Genomic DNA, 8462 nt, shown 5'->3' with positions numbered 1-8462 from the left:
ATTGAGAACTGATCAGTGTGAACAGGTTATTAATTGGATAGCAGATAATACTTCCAGTTACCTGGGCACCACCACCTCCGGTCTGTCTTCCACACGGTCAACTCTTAGTAGCCATGAGTCTCGACCGCATACTCCTCCTCACCGTGATGCTCCTTCCTCCCACCATGCCGAGTGTCGTCAGACAGCAAGTGATCCCACACTTGGACACTCTGAAGAGCTGTTCACTGGTCCATTTCCATATTTGGGCCCCTCGCCTGATACGCTTGAAGTGGTGGAAGAGGAGAACCCATGTTGCGATGCCCAAATATTTGAACAGCCACGGCCATAGGAAGTCGACGTTGGCAATCTGTCACAAGAGGTGGACGATGATGAGACACAATTGCCAGGAAGTGAGGAGGAGGATCGTGGTGCGCAAGTGGAAGAGGAGGAGGTGGTGGATGATCTAGTAACTAACCCAACGTGGAAGGAGGACATGCAGAGTGAGGCCAGCAGCACACAGGGGGAGGGAGGCAGAGTACCCCAACAGGCAGGAAGAAGCAGTGTGGTGGCCGCTGACAGAAGGCAGGCAACCGTTCCCCGTAACACCAACACGAGGGACATTGCCAGTACAAGCGGTAAGTCTTCCAGAGTCTGGAATTTTTTTAAAGACTCTGCTGATAACCCCAAAAAGGCCATATGTTCCACCTGCCATGCCAGCATCAGCAGGGGTGACAAAACTACCAGCCTGACCACCACCAGCATGATCAGGCACATGGCAGCAAAGCACCCGACTTTGTGTGGCGAAACCCAGGGTCCACGACCAGTGTCAGCGGGTGTCACAACTGCTTCTTCCACTGTTGTGCGTGCAATAGAACCCCCTGTTGTGTGTGCAAGGCAATCCCCTGTCCATACTGCATGTAAAGATGCCCCCTCCTCTCAGTCTTCACTTGTTATGGCAGTTTCTCAAGAAACAGCATCAACGTCCACGTCCACGTCCCACCGCAGCGTTCAATTGTCCATATCCCAGACCTTTGAACGAAAGCGGAAATTCGCAGCTAACGCCCCACAGGCCACAGTCCTAAATTCGCACATTTCACGACTGCTTGCATTGGAAATGCTGCCTTTTAGGCTGGTGGAGACGGAATCCTTCCGCAATCTTATGGCGGTGGCCGTCCCTCGGTACTCGGTCCCCAGCCGACACTATTTTGCCCGGTGTGCCATCCCCGCACTACACAAGCACGTGTCCCAAAGCATCTGCCGTGCCCTCAACAACGCAGTTACTGGGAGAGTCCACCTGACAACGGACACGTGGACAAGTGCTTGTGGCCAGGGACGGTACATCTCTCTGACGGCACACTGGGTAAACATAGTGGAAGCCGGGACCCAGTCGGACCTTGGGACGGAACACATCCTCCCCACACCGAGGATTGCGGGCCCTATGTCAGTCAGAGTTGCCCCCACAGTGTACAGCTCCTGCGCATCCTCCTCCTCCTCCTCATGTTCAGCCTCCATCTCAGATATCACCACATCAGTTACAAGCTGGGAGCATTGCAGTACTGCCTCCGCCAAGCGGCAACAGGCTGTGCTGAAACTCATAAGCTTAGGTGATAAACCTCACACTGCTTGTGAGTTGTGGACAGCTGTGAAAGAGCAGGCAGATCTGTGGCTGAGACCGCTGAACCTACATCCCGGCATGGTCGCGTGTGACAATGGCCGTAACCTGGTGGCGGCTCTGAGGCGAGGTGAGATCACACACGTACCATGCGTGGCTCATGTGCTTAACCTCGTGGTTCAGCGGTTTCTTAAATCGTAGCCTGAGTTGCCAGATCTGCTCGTGAAAGTACGCCGCCTGTCAGCTCATTTTCGCAAGTCGGCTACAGCTTCCGCCGCCCTTGCTGTGTTGCAGCAGCGTTTGCAGCTTCCGGCACACCGACTGGTGTGTGATGTCCCCACACATTGGAACTCTACCCTCCACATGTTGCAAAGGATTTGTGAGCAGAAGAGAGCAGTTGTGGAGTACCAGCTGCAACAAGGCCGTCGATATTCAGGTCAGACTCCACACATAGGACCTCAGGAGTGGACCTGGATGTCTGACATATGTACCATCCTGACAAACTTTGAGGAGGCCACCAAGATGGTGAGTGGCGATGACGCCATCATTAGTGTCAGCATCCCACTTGTCTGTCTTTTGCAACGCTCTCTGCAGAGAATTAAAGAGGAGGCATTGCAGCCAGAGTATGATGAGATGGATCAAGAAGCCGTAGCGGGCGATTACACACAGCCCAGCCTCATCTCATCCCAACGTGCATTGGGGGACAATGAGGGAGAGGAGGAGGAGGAGGAGGAGGAGGAGGAAGAACAGGAGCTGCTATCATGCATTGTAGACGGTAGTACCTGTACAAGTGTCATACCGTCGGTTCAGCGTGGGTGGCCTGAGGACAGGGGGGAGGAGGAAGAGGAGGAGGAGGAGGAGAGCATGGTCAGTCGTCATCTTGGTGAGGACACGGAAATCTTGCCCGTTACCAGTCTGGCACGCATGGCTGACTTTATGTTACGCTGCCTTAACCGTGACCCTCGCGTTGTCAGAATGTTGGGTGACAGTCATTACTGGTTGGTGACACTTGTAGACCCCCGCTACAAGGAGAACTTTCACTCTCTTATTCCTGAGGTGGAGAGGTCTACAAAAATGGGGCAATACCAGAAGGCCCTTGCTGCAGAACTCTTAAAAAAATTCCCATCTGAACACGCTAGCGGCAGAGGTCACAGTTCGTTGCCCAACCAAGGCGTACAGGCGAGAGAGATGCAACTCCAATCCAGCAGAGGCAGGGGAACACTGTCAACGTTCTGGGACAGTTTTCTGACACCCGCCCAGCTTACAGGCCCTGAGGCGCGGGGTACTCTCACAAGGAGTGGAAAGTTTCAAAAGATGTTGAGGGAGTACCTTGCCGATCGTACCAGCGTCCTCCGTGATTCCTCTGTGCCTTTTAATTATTGGGTATCCAAGCTGGACACTTGGAATGAACTCGCTCTGTACGCCTTGGAGGTCCTGGCCTGCCCTGCCGCTAGCGTGTTATCGGAGCGTGTTTTTAGTGCCGCTGGGGGAATTATAACTGATAAGTGCACTCGCCTGTCAACTGACAATGCTGACAAGCTGACCCTTATCAAAATGAACAAGGGCAAGATTGGGCCAGACTTCTCATCACCACCAAATGACAGCAGAGTAACATAAAGTCAAATCCACTGTGTTATTTCGGGAGGTGTATTCCCATGCATCGCTTCACTCCCACCCATGGGTATATGCTTCCTCATTTCGGCTGTTTTTTGCTCTTATCCTCAGCCTCCACGACCACTATACCACCAGGGTGACCGTGGTCCATGTTGCCAGCATTGCAAGTTCCTCTGTCCTAATTTTTGGCAGCTTTTGCTTGGAAGGCATAGGCAAAGACTATGGGAGACCCACTCCCCAATAATGGGAATAATGTTTTTAATATGCTGTACTGCATGGCTCTTGTAAGGGACATTGCAAGTTCCCCCTTCCTAATTTTTGGCAGCTTTTGCTTGGAAGGCATAGGCAAAGACTATGGGAGACCCACTCCCCAATAATGGGAATAATGTTTTTAATATGCTGTACTGCATGGCTCTTGTAAGGGGCATTAAAATCGTCTTGTTAAGCTACTGTGACCTCCACGTCTCTTCCAAGGGTCGTTAATATTGTCTTTTTATTCCACTGCGTCCTCCACCACTCTTCCAAGGGGCATTAAAAGCGTCTTGTTAAGCTACTGTGACCTCCACGTCTCTTCCACAGGGCATTGATATTGTCTTTTTATTCCACTGCGACCTCCACCACTCTTCGAAGGGGCATTAAAACCGTCTTGTTAAGCTACTGTGACCTCCACGTCTCTTCCACGGGGCATTGATATTGTCTTTTTATTCCACTGTAACCTCCACCACTCTTACAAGGGGCATTAAAACTGTCTTGTTAAACCACTAATGCCACGTCTCTTCCAAGGGGCATTAAAACCATCTTGTTAAGCTACTGTGACCTCCTCGTCTCTTCCACGGGGCATTGATATTGTCTTTTTATTCCACTGTAACCTCCACCACTCTTCCAAGGGGCATTAAAACTGTCTTGTTAAACCACTTTGAACTCCACATCTCTTCCAAGGGGCATTAAAACCATCTTGTTAAGCTACTGTGACCTCCACATCTCTTCCAAGGGGCATTAAAACTGTCTTGTTAAACCACTCTGAACTCCACGTCTCTTCTAAGGGGCATTAAAACTGTCTTGTTAAACCACTCTGAACTCCACAGCTCTTCCAAGGGGCATTGACATGTTGTTTTTAATTGCCTCTAACCTCCACGACTTTTGCAACGGGCATTGCATTTCCTCCTAATTTTTGTCAGCTTTTGCTTTTCAATGCATAGGCGAACACTAAGGGAGACCCACTCCCCAATAATGGGTAGAAGGTTTTTAATACGCTGTAATCCACGTCTGTTTCAAGGGGCATTGCAGTGCCTAATAATTTTTGGAAAACCTTCCATTCCCTGCTTAGGCCAACAGTGTACAGGAGACCCAGTTGCTATAAATGGAAAAAACGGTTTAGTTAAGGCCCTCTGACCTCCATGTCACTTCCAAGGGGTATTGGAGTGCCTTGAAATTTTTGGTAGGCATTGCATTCACTGTATGCCCTATAACTGTGTAGCTGAACCGCTCCTTTTGGTACAGAAACATATCCTACAAGACATATCTGGTTGACTGGCCTGATATTGATGTGAATGGTCCCTGTTCCTCCTGCTCTTTCTCCTTTGCCACCACCTCATCCATCATTCATCACCTGAAGCTTTGTTTTAACGGGAGTCATAGAACTGGGATAGTAGCAGGAAAACATCCAGCAATCCTCGAAGGAGGTAGAATAAGCGCCAAAACGCTGACCACCTCAGGCCTAGCTGCTACTACATACATGCGCTTGCATTCCAAGGAACAGAAAGCTAAGGAGGTGGATGGCCTCATGATCATGAATAATTTACTCGTTGTGTAGGAGGCCGACCACTGCTGCTGTCTACCTTCTGAACTTTGTGTTGAAGCCTGATTGACCCAGGACCCGCAATCCTCTATGTCTGGAGGATGTGTTGCATCCCAGTGTCCAACTGTGTCCCGGCTTCCACAATATTAACCCAGTGTGAAGGCGTCAGTGAGATGGACCATTCCTGGCCACATTCACTTGTCCACGTATTTGTGGTTAGGCTGTCCTTCCCACTAAATGCACTGGGGAGGGCACAGGTAATGTTTTGGCATGCGCGCTTGTGTATAAGGCACACCGGGACAAATAGGGGCGGCTGGGGACCGTTTATGGACACCCGGCCACCCCCACGCGGCTGGTGACTGCGTGTGGGCACCTGGCCGCGGGGCGGCTGGGGACCGAGTATGGACACCCGGCCGCCCCCTGGCGGCTGGGGACCAAGCGTGGACACCCGGCCGCCGGGCGGCAGGGGACTGAGTATGGATACCAGGCTACCGACGCACCCATGACGTGGTGGCCAGATTCCACCTCCACATGCCTAAAAGGCCCAATTTCAAGTGCAAGCAAGCTAGCAGTATGGTATTGCAGCCCGGGGATGGGTGGGTGGCAGGCTGCATACTTGCGCTTGTATTGCAAGTTATGGGGGAGGTACAATTGAACACTGCCCTGGGACAAGGACTTGCACGGGGATAGTTGCAAGTCTGCATCTTCTGATGCGGCAAGGATCACTTCTGATGGGCACACTTTTAGGCAGTGACCTGGGTGTCAGAGATGCTTCCAGGGGTCTTCCCCATGCTGTTCCCATTTTTTTTAGCACTGTATGCATGTGTCACACAGCACATGGCCAGATAAGGTTGTAAAATGTTAAAATGACATTTCCCGGTGAATGCATTTGTCACGGTTGAAAGCAATACAAACGTGCAAAAACGCATAAAAAATGCTACTTGTGAACATAGCCCAAGGTGCGGAGGAGTATTTTTGTTTTTGGTTATTTATTTTACCTTATACACAAGTCTTTACCCTGGAAAGGATGTTCCTTAACCCCTTTCCGACCTGGTCAGTAATAGTACGCACCAGGTCGGGAAGGCCGGTTCAGCGGGGGCTCCGGCGGTGAGCCCGCACTGAAGCGAGCACATGTCAGCTTATTATTGGAATCGCAATCCACCCGCGGCTGTTAACATGTTAAATCTCTGACAGTGGCATTTAACTCGCACTTCCGGGAGTCCTAAGCCCCGCCCACAGTGACCCCATCATGTGATCGCGGGTCACCAATGGGTGGGCATGACAACTCAGGGTCTGCAGCAGTGGTCAGCGCTCATAGTAAGTGAGCATTTCTCCTGCATACAAGCGATCTGCTCACCGCTTGTATGCAGTAGAAGCAATCAGACAACTGCTGCTTCTAGTCTCCTCTGGAGACTATAGAAGCAAGCAGAAAGTGTAAAAAAAAAGTTTTTAAAAATATTAAAAAAATAAAAAATATATAAAAGTTTAAGTCACCCCCCTTTCGCCCCATTCAAAATAAAATATATATATATATATAAAAAAAAAACACATACACATATTTGGTATCGCCGCGTTCAGAATCGCCCGATCTATCAATATAAAAGAAGAATTAATACAATCAGTAAACGGCGTAACGAGAAAAAAATTTTAAACGCCAGAATTAAGTTTTTTTGGTCGCTACAACTTTGCAATAAAAAGCAATAACGGGCGATCAAAACATCGGATCTACCCCAAAATGCTATCAATAAAAACGTCAGCCCGGCACGCAAAAAATAAGCCCTCACCCAGCCCCAGATCCCGAAAAATGGAGAAGCTAAGGGTCTCGGAAAATGGCGTCATTTTTTTTTTGTTTTTTTAGCAAGCTTTGGATTTTTTTTTCACCACTTAAATAAAAAAGAACCTATACATGTTTGGTGTCAATGAACTCGTAACGACCTGGAAAATAATGATGGCAGGTCAGTTTAAGCAATCTGTGAACGTGGTAAAAAAGGACCCAAAAAACAACTGTGGAATTGCATTTTTTTTGCAGTTTCACTGCACTTGGAATTTTTTTCCCATTTTCCAGCACACGATATGGTAAAACCAGTGATGGTGTTTAAAAGTCCAACTCGTCCCGCAAAAAATAAGCCCTCACATGGCCATATTGACCGAAAAATAAAAAAGTTCTGGCTCTGGGAAGAAGGGGAGCAAAAAAGGAAAACACAAAAACAGAAAGACCCATGGTCGTTAAGGGGTTAACATATTTCACAGGAAAGCACTTTCACTTTCGTTTTTGAACATTTTATTGTGAGCCTGTAAAAGTGGCTTAATACCTCTGACCACGTTGTTGACAGCAGTGACCTGGGGGTCAGAAATGCTTCCAGGGGCGATCCCCATGCTGTCCCCATGTCATTTGAGCACTGTCACTATCGTTTTGGGCACTTTTTAGGCTTTCTACAGACTGCTGGGGGAGCCGCCACAAAAATGTTCGGGTCTCCCATAGACTAACATTGGGCTCGTTGCTCGGGTCGAGCACCCGAGTATCACAGTGAGCTCGGCCCGAGCTTCGAGCACCCGAGCATTTTAGTGCTCGCTCAACACTACTGACAACACCTCTATATAGAGTAGTGAGAGGATGATGGGAGTTGTACTTCACGCAAGACTACGATGTAAGACACAGATGAAGTTATTCTTCCCTTATCTGGACATTTGGACTGACGCCCAGAAACTAGATTGTAACTTGTTTTTAGCTGTCTCAGCAACCTTCTACTGCTATGAATTAACACTTTTCTGTTTATGAAACTTTCTTATCAACATTCCACTGTTATGAATCATCATTTCGCTGCCTGTGAAACAAGGGCATTTTACTGCGCATGTATGACAACAAACTATGATTATTAATATAAATAAAGGGACTGCACCTATAGAGGCAGACGCGCTCAGGGGCTTCCCAGTACTTGATTATACACTACGTGTCTGTGTATTTCTTGTTACGGGGATACCCCGACTCCAACAAGGACCCTCCATGGCTGAATGATCCTAACAATTCCTGGCGCCCGAAACAGGGACCCGAGGTCTGCGTATTCCTTCAAGTTCATCGACCGGCACGAGTAACCGCTGAGATTGGGACATCGGAACAGCAGATGACAAACCTGGCCAGGTAAGAGACACTGTTAGTTCTCTTACATCTGCTCTGCGATAGTCCGTAAATTTCATGCATATCTTGTGTTGGGATTGAGGAACTAGTAGAGAAGGATACCTATAGCTCGGGTCATTCATGTATATACTGTAGGATCTGCCGAAGGAGAGGTCAGAGAAGGTTATGAAACGGATGGTATGAAAGAGATGTGGATGTCGGGAATAGCCTCATAAGCCGCACTAAGGTAGATGACATAAGTATTACGGAGATTGCCTAACTGAGTCATAAGGTTGTGTCCTTTCGGGGAAACCTTCGCTCACGCTTAACTCCCGAACCTTTGT

This window comes from Phyllobates terribilis, unplaced genomic scaffold (genome assembly GCF_046119375.1).
Source record: "Phyllobates terribilis strain yellow unplaced genomic scaffold, ASM4611937v1 Scaffold_782__1_contigs__length_678473, whole genome shotgun sequence".
In the NCBI taxonomy this organism is placed as follows: domain Eukaryota; kingdom Metazoa; phylum Chordata; class Amphibia; order Anura; family Dendrobatidae; genus Phyllobates; species Phyllobates terribilis.
This window is presented reverse-complemented; position numbering follows the sequence as displayed.